At 43.8% G+C, this 10920-nt stretch overlaps 1 protein-coding gene across 2 annotated transcripts in view; it reads right to left on the minus strand.

Annotated features, from left to right (window-relative positions):
- The window catches only part of NOD1 (nucleotide binding oligomerization domain containing 1), a 56019-nt gene that overhangs the window by 44296 nt on the left and 803 nt on the right, over positions 1–10920 (minus strand). The gene's annotated exons all lie outside the window — the stretch shown is intronic.

Here is a 10920-nt window from a genome sequence, read left to right on the forward strand (position 1 = left end):
GTTACCTCGTACACTGTCTCCTTTGTAAATTCATATTTTCCACCGTATATTTTTATAGAATTTTTTTGCATTATAATTAAAAATATAGTTCGTATTAATCTTCTAATTTGGTTATATGTCCATATGCTTTATTTATTGTAATCTTCTAACCATTTGTAGAATCTTGACCATGTATTTTTGAAGCTTCCTTCATCTTGTCCTCTCAAAATTAAAGTTAGTTTATCCATCTCTGCAGTCTCAAGTGTTTTGTTTATAATTTCTTCTTTAGAGGGCACTTCATTTTCCCTCCAATATTTAGCATATAATATTCTTGCGGTTGCCAATATATGTATAATAAGATAAAAGTCTTGTTTTTTACACTTTTCTGGCATTATATTCAATACAAACAATTCAGGTATATAAGGTACCTCCAAACTTTTCTGTATTTGTGTTTGTTTGTTTGTTATAAAAAATAAAATTCTTTGGGGGGAGAGAGTTCTCCAGAGCTCTTCATTAACTTGGATGGCATTTCAGTGGGTGCAGGTTGTACCCTTGGCCCTCTGAGAAGTAGACGCAAAACATAAAAGCCACCCAACTGAAAACATAAAGAATTTTCTTTGTTCATTCCCTCCTCCTACCTGCCTCCCCCCAGCTTAGTTTCTGAACTGGGATATGGTTCACATTCAGCAGCAAAACTTAACAAAAACAAACTTCAATACGAGAAGATGTTTAAAGATACAAAAGCAAGAAGCACCTTGCTTCCTTATTTTTAAGGAAGCTGAAATGGAAATACAAGAGGGCCAAATCCCTAGAGGATGCTTGGAGGCTATTTAAAACCACACTAATTGAAGCCCAAATAGAATGCATTCCACAGATTAGGAAAGGCACTGCCAAGTCTAAGAGAAGGCCTGCGTATTTAACAAAGCAAGTCAAGGAAGCTATAAAGAGTAAAGGGGCATCTTTTAAACAGTGGAAGGTCTGCCCCGATGAATTGAACAGGAGGGACCACAGGCTCTGGCAAAAGATATGTAAGTCAATAATTAGGGATGCAAAAAGATATTTTGAGGAGCGGGTTGCTAAAAGCATCAAGTCAAACAATAAACATTTTAAAATATATCCTGAGCAGGAAACCAGCCAGAGAACCAGCAAGGCCTTTGGATAACAAATAAATAAAGGTAGATCCAGGTGGGCCTTTGGATAACAAATAAATAAAGGTAGATTCAGATGGGTAGCCGTACTGGTCTGAAGCAGCAGGACAAAGTTTGAGTCCAGTGGCACCTTTAAGACCAACAAAGTTTTATTCAAGGTATAAGCTTTTGTGTGCAGACACAATTCTTCTGTACTGGATTGCGTGCAATGGTTCACATCAAATGAAAAACCGATAAGCCTCCAGGTCCTGATGGCACACACCTAGCAGTTTTTAAGGATCTTAGATGTGAGATAGTTGATCTATTAACCTGTATATGTAACCTATCACTAAATTCAGCCATTATACCAGAAGACTGGAGAATAGCAAATGTTACACCAGCTTTTAAAAAGGGATCCAGAGGAGAACCGGGAAATTACAGGCCACTCAGTGTAATGTCTGTCTGTTTAGGAGCTGCGGTGGCTCAAGTGGTTAAGACGCTGAACTGCAGGCTGTGGAAGGTCAGTAGTTCAGCAGTTCGAGACCTGAGTGTGCCACATGATGGAGTGAGGTCCCATCTCTAGTTCCAGCTCCTGCCAACCTAGCAGTTCGAAAGCAAGAAATTGCAAGTAGATAAATAGGTACCACTTCAGTGGGAAGGTAACAGCGTTCCGTGCACCTTGGTGTTTAGTCATGCCGGCCACATGACCACGGAAACGTCTTCGGACAGCGCTGGCTCTTCGGCTTTGAAACGGAGATGAGCACCGCAACCCTAGAGTCGGATTCGACTGGCTTTTGAGCAAGGGAACCTTTACCTTTTTACAGTGTAATGTCTGTCCCAAACAAATTAGTAGAAACTGTAATCAAATACAGAATTGTTAGGCACATAGAGGGACAAAGCTGGCTGAGAGAAAATCAGCATGGCTCCTGCAAAACCTCACCAACTTTTTGGGAGTTCTTTGAAAAAGTGAACAAGCATGTAGACGATGATGACCCGGTAGACATTATAAACGTGGACTTTCGACAGATGGGATCATTTATACATAATTGGTAGACATGTAAAACAATCAATATCTTCTGGGGGGAAATCATGATAGAAATCGCCTGAATAACAGATATTAAAATTTTGGCAACTCCAGAACTAATTCTGCTTAATTTATGGGAAACCTTGAAAATCCCTAAAATTAGAAAAGATCTAATAATGACAATGATCACGGCAGCAAAAAATATCACCGCTATAAAGTGGAAAGATAAAAATCCCCCTACAGTTCATCAATGGTATATAAAGCTATGGGACTATTTTATTATTGGTTCCATTTTATTAATAAGCATCAACAACTCGTAAAACAATTGTTTATTGTTTGAGTATGTTCAAACTGTTAGTTTGTTATATGTTATCATGCATTATTTGTTAAAAGTTGTACACTGCAACAAAATTTTGAAATCATTTTTTTTAAAAAAAACATGGACTTTCAGAAGACTTTTGACAAGGTGCCTCACCAAAGACTCCTGAGTAAACTTAGCAGTCATGAGATAAGAGGACGGGTTCTCTTATGGATTAAAAATTGGTTGAATGACAGGAAGCGAAGAGTAGGAATAAATGGACCGTTCTCACAATGGAGGGGTCCCACAAAGAACAATAGTGGGGCCAGTACAATTTAGTTTATTCATAAATCATCTGGGACTAGGGATGAGTAGTGCAGTGGCCAAGTTTGCAGATGACACAAAATTACTCAGGATGGTAAAAACCAAGGCTGACTACGACACTGACATTCTGTGACACTGACATTGACGGTGACTTTGACATTCAGTCAAAGTGGCAATGTCATCCTGTATCAAAGAACCCACACAGGGGAGAATCCTTTGGATGTTCAGAATGTGGAAGGAGATTCAGTGTGAATGAAAATCTTCAACACCATCCAAAAACCGAAGGAGAAACTACATAGCTGCTTAGCTTGTGAAAAGAGTGTTTCTTTCATTTCACACGAAAAAGACAAGCACACACCATAGAAAGGGCTGAAACCATGTAAACTCTTGTAAAGTGCTTGTATGTGCTCAGAATCCTGACCCTATCCTCAAGGAATGATAGAAATACTTGGAATTAGGACTCTACATGAGTCACTGTTTCAGGAGACACGCCCAGTTAATCTCAGTGACATGTAGAAAAACACAGAAAGTTGGCTCTTCTGCAGGAAATCTGTAGTGTATCCAGCCCTGACAAGGCCGGGCATGTCCGGACTTGCCCAGGGACAAAACCTCAAGCTTCGTATCTAAAGACAATGGGCCAGAAGGATCCTAGCCGGCCCTATCAGATGGCTAGGTCCCAAACCGTGAGGCCAATAGGTCTCTCGGTTACTGTAAATAGCCTATCAGGGAGTGGGTGTGTGTTTGGTGATGGGTTTCCAAAGGAATATAAACCGGCCTGCGAGCCGGCCAAGGTGTCTTTTGTTCCTGACTAAATAAAGGTATGCTTAGCTGAAATCACTCTCCGTATGCATACTTTTCAAAATCATTCTTTCTTTTTTATACTCTAAAAGTTAATGTTTTTGAAGGAAGCGTTTCTTCCAGCTGTTAGAAGTCTGAGAAACTCCGATGTACCAGTTGAGCATGTGTACATTTAACAGAGCAACTAAGGTGGTCTGAAAGACCAGTGAAGGCTGGGAATTGACATTTAAGAGGTTAAATGGTGCAGACATTTTCAGCCAAATAATGTAAAATGTAATCACTCTTTGAAAACAGTTCAGATGATTGGTCCAAAATATAGTGTCCAGGCTACTGTCAGGGATTGGTTTACAGGGATCATAGCACCCCTGTGCTGAAAGAGCTGCACTGGTTACCCAACTGTTTCCAGGCACAAATCAAAGTGCTGCTTCTTACCTTTAAAGCCAAGTCACCTGAAGGACTGACTCCTCCCACACTATCCAGCTGGCCAGTTAAGACCTGCCTCTCAAGCCCTGCTCTTTGGGCCTCTGCCTTCAGAGGTGAGGAGTGTTACAACCAGCGACAGGGCATTCCCTTAATGGCACCCTGACTTTGGAATCCTCCGCCGAGGTTTGCCTGGCACCTACTTTACTTTCTTTAGGCGCCAACCTAAAACACATATTGTAACCCAGGCTGTTAATTGAGGGTTCTACCCTATCAGCTTTTTAATGGTCTGCTGCTGTTTTATGGATAGGTTTTATGCTGCTTATGTCTGATGGCTTGTTTTTAATGGCTTTTTAAACACTGTGGGTTTTAATTGTAAGTTGCCTAGAGCAGGACTCTGGAGAAGTGGCAAATAATATTCTAAATAAATAATAAATAAGCCACAGGACGTAACCAAAACTCCCACGCTTTTGCAATCTGTGCAGATCAGACATATCCAGCTTCATTACAGTTTCCCATTTTACCCGCAGAGTTTAGGTAGGTATCCTGGCTGCTGCTGACTCAGCAGAAAGTGATGCAAACGGCTTCCAAAACATTGCATAATTCTCACCGCATGCAATTGGGTGCTGCTAATTTAAGGTGGGGTCAATGGAGCTGTAGGAAGAGAAATATTCTTACAGGACTGAGAGATGTAACTTAATTTTCACATCTATCTAATGCCCACTTAAAACATCAGGGAGAAAACGTTAACCAATCAGGGGGGAAAGAACAGGAAATATACAATCAAGACTCTGCCCAAGAAGTCTAAAGCACATTTGGAATTCTAAGGTCAAAACTGAAATTTTAAATGTTGAATGATATTAAAATTCTGTTTTAGTTTAGGGAGATTAGTTCCTACAAAATAAAAGAGCACAAAAGGCAGAACAGAGAATTTGGAAATTAAGAAGAAGAAGAGATTGGATTTATACCCCGCCCTTCACTTGGAGTCTCAGAGCGGATTACAAACTCCTTTCCCTTCCTCTCCCCACAACAGACACCCTGTGAGGTAGGTGGGGCTGAGAGAACTCTGACACAAACTGTTCTTTTAGGAACAGCTGTGCCAGAGCTTATGACTGACCCAAGGTCACATCAGCAGGTGCAAGTGGAGGAGTGGGGAATCAAACCCGGTTCTCCCAGATTAGAGTCCTCACACTTAACCACTACACCAAACTGGAAGCGTGTTACTAATTTCAGCCTTCTGCAGGCAAGGAAGAAGAGAAAAAATGGATTCAAAACACTGACCAGGTATAACTGAACAGGTATAACAACACAAGTCCTGACACTCCTGGCCACTTACAGCTTTAAATTATTGTACAGAGATAAATTCTGAGGAGCAAATAAATGTTGGTTAAGTGTATATTTTAATGCACATCAGTCAGCAGACATCTGAGAAACAGGGGTGCAGAATCTGAGCATGCATACATTAAACATCACACTGGTGTGGTCAGACGGACAAACACTGAAATCCTACACAGATTTATACCTTTCTCAATCCATTGAAGTCAATGGGTTTAGAAGGGTGTAACTCAGTTTAGAATTAAACTGAAAAAGTGGGCTTTGGTTCCCTTTTCTTTCCAGCTGAGCAACCATTGACCCAATTAAGCCATCTGGGGTATTTGTTAAAGTTGCTCATATCCTGTTACTGTTATAGCTACTGTTGCCCATCCTATTTTTCAGAAGCACAGGAAGAAAAAGGGAAGAAGAATCAAGAAATAGTTCAAGTTCATTTGGAGACAATGAAAATCATTTTTGGAGACAGGCGGGTTAAGAAAGATATACTGGGATTCGTCACAGACTCTCTTTGGTCCCCTCGGTTGGAATCCTTCGAGTCTGACATAGTTTGCCTACACATACACAGCTAAAAGGGGGGGGGGGGATCCACACTTAATAATAATGTCCTGAAAAATAAAAGACTCATGACTTATCATCAGCAATTCATAAAAAATAATTTATTTTACTTCATTTTATACCCCGTCTTTCTCCCCAATGAAAACTCAAAGTGGCTTGCATTGTCATCCTCCCCTCTATTTTATCATCATAACAACTCTGTGGAGTCGGGCTAGGCTGAAAGCATCAAGCAAATTTCCAGGGCAGCACCATGGAAAAGCAGTTCTTTAAGCAAAATACACTCCCATGAGATAGTTGTGTTTTTTTAAAAAAAAGACTCAGTTTTGTTACTGCTATTAGAATTCAGAGAATTCGAAGTTTTCATCTTTTCAAACTGAGGCTTCTAGTCCTCATCGCTGTGAATCTTTTCAAAGAGCTATTTATGTTTATTTCACAGGAGTTATTTATTTCAAAATAGTTATTGCTTCTCAGACCTGTCCACAGGGCTTCATACATGCTATATTAACAACAAGTGCAAAGGTCAGTCAGTCACCAATGTCTGTTTTGTTATCTCCAAGAACCTGTTATGAAATCTGAACATGCAAAGCCCAAGATCCCCATTACTAGAAATGTCTAACAGTTCTCCAACTGGGGGAATGGAATATTTTCAATGGCAGGCAGGAATGTAACTATGTTTGCAGAGCCCAAGCCATGTGTATTAATTAGCATGTTGTTATGCACTTGTATACACAGATCTGGACAACTACGAAAACAGAGAAAGAAGCTCTTCACTTTGGAACCACTTATTTTTAAACACTTGACTTTTGTAAAATGACTCAAAAGGTTCTGTCTTGAAAGTTTTTAAATGAAATTGCACAGTCGTTATGAGTAGGAAATTCTTCTTGGCAATCAGGGACAGAAAATTAAAACGGCGGATCTCTCACTGATTGGTGGTCAGGATTCACTGTTACCTGAAGAACTCTTTTCATGTTCACTTCTGTCTGTCGGTCTTGGGGTTTGGCCTAAAGAGTGGCTGATTCATTTCAGTGCACAAATTGCCTAACATAAACATGTCACAAATTCCTCAGACAAGGGTGTGCCTCTTCCCACAGAAACTAGAAACTTCAGGACTGAAACACAGCCCTGATAGAGCAGGAACTGTGTTACTACCAGGACAGCATCCCCTATTATTAAACCTTTCCAGCTTACTATGTATAGAGATTCAATTTTTTTTACAAACAATAACCACCCTGGTGAAAATTTAGAGTTGGGGGGAAAGCATCAAAATGACTAATAAAGTCTCTACATTTTAAAATATTTCCATGGACAGAACTGACTTGGATCCTGCTTCCTAGGCACTGCCCTGTCTTGACTGAAAGCCTTTTCTCCCCCTAAGCTACCTACTTCTGTTTATGTCAAAAACACACTTTCAGTGTTTGAAATCAGTGCAAACTGACTGGCTACCAAATTGGAAACAACAATCCACATTACATGGCTGAGCAGTTATTTGGCACCAGTATCGGGATCAACTGGGGCTCCTCTTACCCCAGGGCCTCTCAGTGCCATCCTAAGCAGAGTTCCATTCTTCTAAATCCATTGAAGTCAATGGGTTTAGAAGGGGGTATAACTCTGCTTAGAATGCCACTACAAAACGCATTTCAATTTCAGGTTTAATGCCAACCAAGGTTTGCCATAACTGCAATTTACAATAAGAAGGAACAGAGCCGGCTCATCCATTAGACGGACCTAGGCAACTGCCTAAGGTGCCAGGGTGATGAGGTGCCCCCAAAGAGAGGATTAGCTGCGCCAAGTGGCAGCCCCAGGTAGTGCCACTTGCTCCAGGTGCACCACATGATCAGTTGTGGCAGGGAATATCAGGCTGTGCTCACCCAGACTGCTTTCTCCTGCCCCTGGCCCCACAACCTTGACGGACGGAAGGAGGGTGGGAGGAAGACAAGACGGCTGCCGGCTTCAAGGTGCCCAGTGGCGGCAGTAGCTCCTTGCCTGCCCAGCTCTGCATGTTCCTAGGTGCACAGTGTGTGTGTGGGGGGGGGAGACAGCAAAGTCAAGGGCCAACTAGAGCACCAAAAAACCCTTGGGCCGACCCTGCCAAAGTACTGCGTAGATCTGAAAAATATGAATCTGCCTTGATATTGACTTAGACCATTTGTCCGTCTAGCTCAGTGCTGTTTGCTCTGACTGGCAATGGCTCTCCAGAGGTGGCCTTGCCACTGCCTATCCCTGCGCAGCAACCTAGGGCTTCCTTGGTGGTCTCTCAGGCAAATACTAACCAGGGCTGACCCTGCTTAGCTTCCGAGATCTGATGAGAACGGGCTAGCCTTAGCCTGGGTGACAGGCCAAGCAGCTGCCCTCAAATGGCTTCATTCAGTTAGGAAAGTCATGTGGGGCTAAGCCTATATGAGAAGACTGTTTAGTACAGAGGTGTCAAACTCATTTGTTACGAGGGCCAGATCTGACATGTCATTTTGTTGGGCTGAGCCCTGCATGCCATAAAACATAATGACAGGTACGGGAGATAGAAACTGTATAACGGACAGCAGCAGGTAAGCTCCAAGTTGGTGTATCCTCACTGCAAGGCCCCCATGGGCTGGGAGGGGGGGTGCAGAGGAAAACCCACAGAGGCAGACTGGAGAGGCACCAGAACAGTGCTGGGCAGATGCTCCCACACCGCTTGACTGCTGATGAGGCTGTTCTGCTGTGCTGAAGCCACAATGGAGTGGCTCCACACACTCCCTCCAGTACTCCCTCCCTTGCACCAGTTGCTCGCGGGCCGCATAAGAGCCCTGGCCGGGCCTGTTCCGGCCCCCGGGCTTTATGTTTGACACCCCTAGTTTAGGACAACACAATGGCTAAATTTGGTGGCACCCAACCTTGGTGCGCCTGTGGGTACTTTCAGAATTTTGAGAACAAGGACTAATGACACAATAAAATGGCAGCCACAGGGGTGGAGATCCAATCACATAATGCTGGGTAATTCCAAGCCAAGCATTCTATGATGCACATGGCTGCATCCAAATGGGTGCTGCCTGCAAATGCAAAGGTGATGCCTGCTGAGCGCTTCTGAAGGACCGCCTACTCCAGTGAAATGGAGAAAAGCTAGGGCTGGCTCTTTACTTTGGGAAAGAAGCAAGTTGGCACCAGGCAACATGTTGGTAGGTACCACAGAACCCCCTGACACCATGTTGGGGGGGGGGCCCTGGGCCAGTCAGTCACCTCCCTCCCTGACTGAAGCACTGAGACCCAAGTTGGAATCCCAGCTTCCGCCATGGAAGCTCAGTGGGTGACCTTGGACCAGTCACACACTCTCACCCTAATCTACCTCACAGGGTTGTTGTGAGGATAAAATGAAGGAGAGGAGCTCAATATTAACCCCTTTGGGCTCCCACTGGGGAGAAAGGCAGGGTATAAATAATAAATTAGAAGAATAAGGAATAACAGCAGGGGAGAGGATGCCACATAGAGTTTCTGTGAGCCAAGCAGATCAACCCCAGGAGCTATCCACTGATTTATTAAAGACAGCCTGACATAAGAACATAAGAGAAGACAATGCTGGATCAGGCCAATGGCCCATCTAGTCCAACACTCTGTCCACACAGTGGCCAAAAATACCAGGTGCCATCAGGAGGTCCAGCAGTGGGGCCAGGACACTAGAAGCCCTCCCACTGTTGCCCCCCCCCCCCAAGCACCAAGGGAGAAGGGAAGTAAACACCATGTTGTGAGGGAGAGGGGAAGTAAACACCATGTTGTTGGAATGGACAAGAGCAAGAATGGGCACTTGAACAAATGGCACTGTCTTATGGTGAATCAGACCCTTGGTCCATCAAAGTCAGCGCTGTCTACTCAGACTGGCAGCGGCTCTCCAGGGTTTCAGGAAAGAAAAAGATCTTTCACATCACCTACTGCCAGATCTTTTAACTGGAGATACCGGGGATTGAACCTGGGACATTCTGCATGCCAAGCAGATGCTCTACAAGAGCCACAGCCCCTCCATGAATGATAAAAAGAATCATTTTGATCATTCATGGAGGCTACAACTACTTCACTGATCAGAGAGTGGCTTAGCCAGGGTGGGCGAATCCCGAAGGCTCTTGTGTGGGTTTTCAAAACCTGAATGGGGGAACTCTCACTGAATTTCAAATGGCACCCTGTTGTCATACCCGCATAAACCACAGCTAGGCTTAAAGATATGAGACACTACCCAGATCTCAGCCTTCAAGGGACCTGTGAACTGACTTGGTGTTAAAAAGATTGGTTTGGGGACTATTAGCTGGCCCTTGTATTGCCTACGGGAAGAAATCATTTGTTGCTTCTTGCTCCCTGAAGCCTGTAGGGCAACTTAATACAAGCAGCATTTTAAATCTGCCTGCCTGTTCAGCACTTTGTGGAGGATGCTGGCAATTCCAGTTCTTAAGATCAATTACCTGGCTCCCCCCCCCACTCAATTCTTTTTTTGTTACATCCAGTCTGATTTAGAGTTCTGGGGAACAAAACTTGTGCACTCTTTTGTGTCGTGCTGGTTGGTTCTTCATAAAAGCTATCTCTTGGACTGTGTTGCTGGTTTTGGATTTTGCAGTAAAGCACAGTGACTGCAAAAAACTTCTTTCTGTGTTCAAAAGTACAAGAGGGGAGAGTTTTTTTGGCTCCCTTACTTTTAATACCCTGGTCTGCTGCTAGTCTTAATTATATTTTCAGAGACACATCCCACCTCCAGCCAGAGCTCTGTATCCTTTTTTAAGGTCAGCTATCTGAAAACTTCCCACTTCGGTGGTAACAGCGTTCGGTGAGCCTTGGTGTTTAGTCATGCCGGCCACATGACCACAGAAACGTCTTCGGACAGCGCTGGCTCTTCGGCTTTGAAACGGGAGATGAGCACCGCAACCCTAGAGTCGGATTCGACTGGCTTTCGAGCAAGGGAACCTTTACCTTTTTATCTGAAATGAAGACAGGAAAGTGGGGGCCTCCCCCCTCTGGATCCAGCCTCCCCCCACAGTTTCCCACAGGATGTTTTTTGTCGGGGGGGGGGGCAGGCTCCCCCCCCCCCCCCCCCCCCCCACGCCCCCCCC

The sequence above is a fragment of the Gekko japonicus genome, unplaced genomic scaffold (assembly GCF_001447785.1).
Source record: "Gekko japonicus isolate JY-2015 unplaced genomic scaffold, Gekko_japonicus_V1.1 scaffold785, whole genome shotgun sequence".
NCBI classification, from domain to species: domain Eukaryota; kingdom Metazoa; phylum Chordata; class Lepidosauria; order Squamata; family Gekkonidae; genus Gekko; species Gekko japonicus.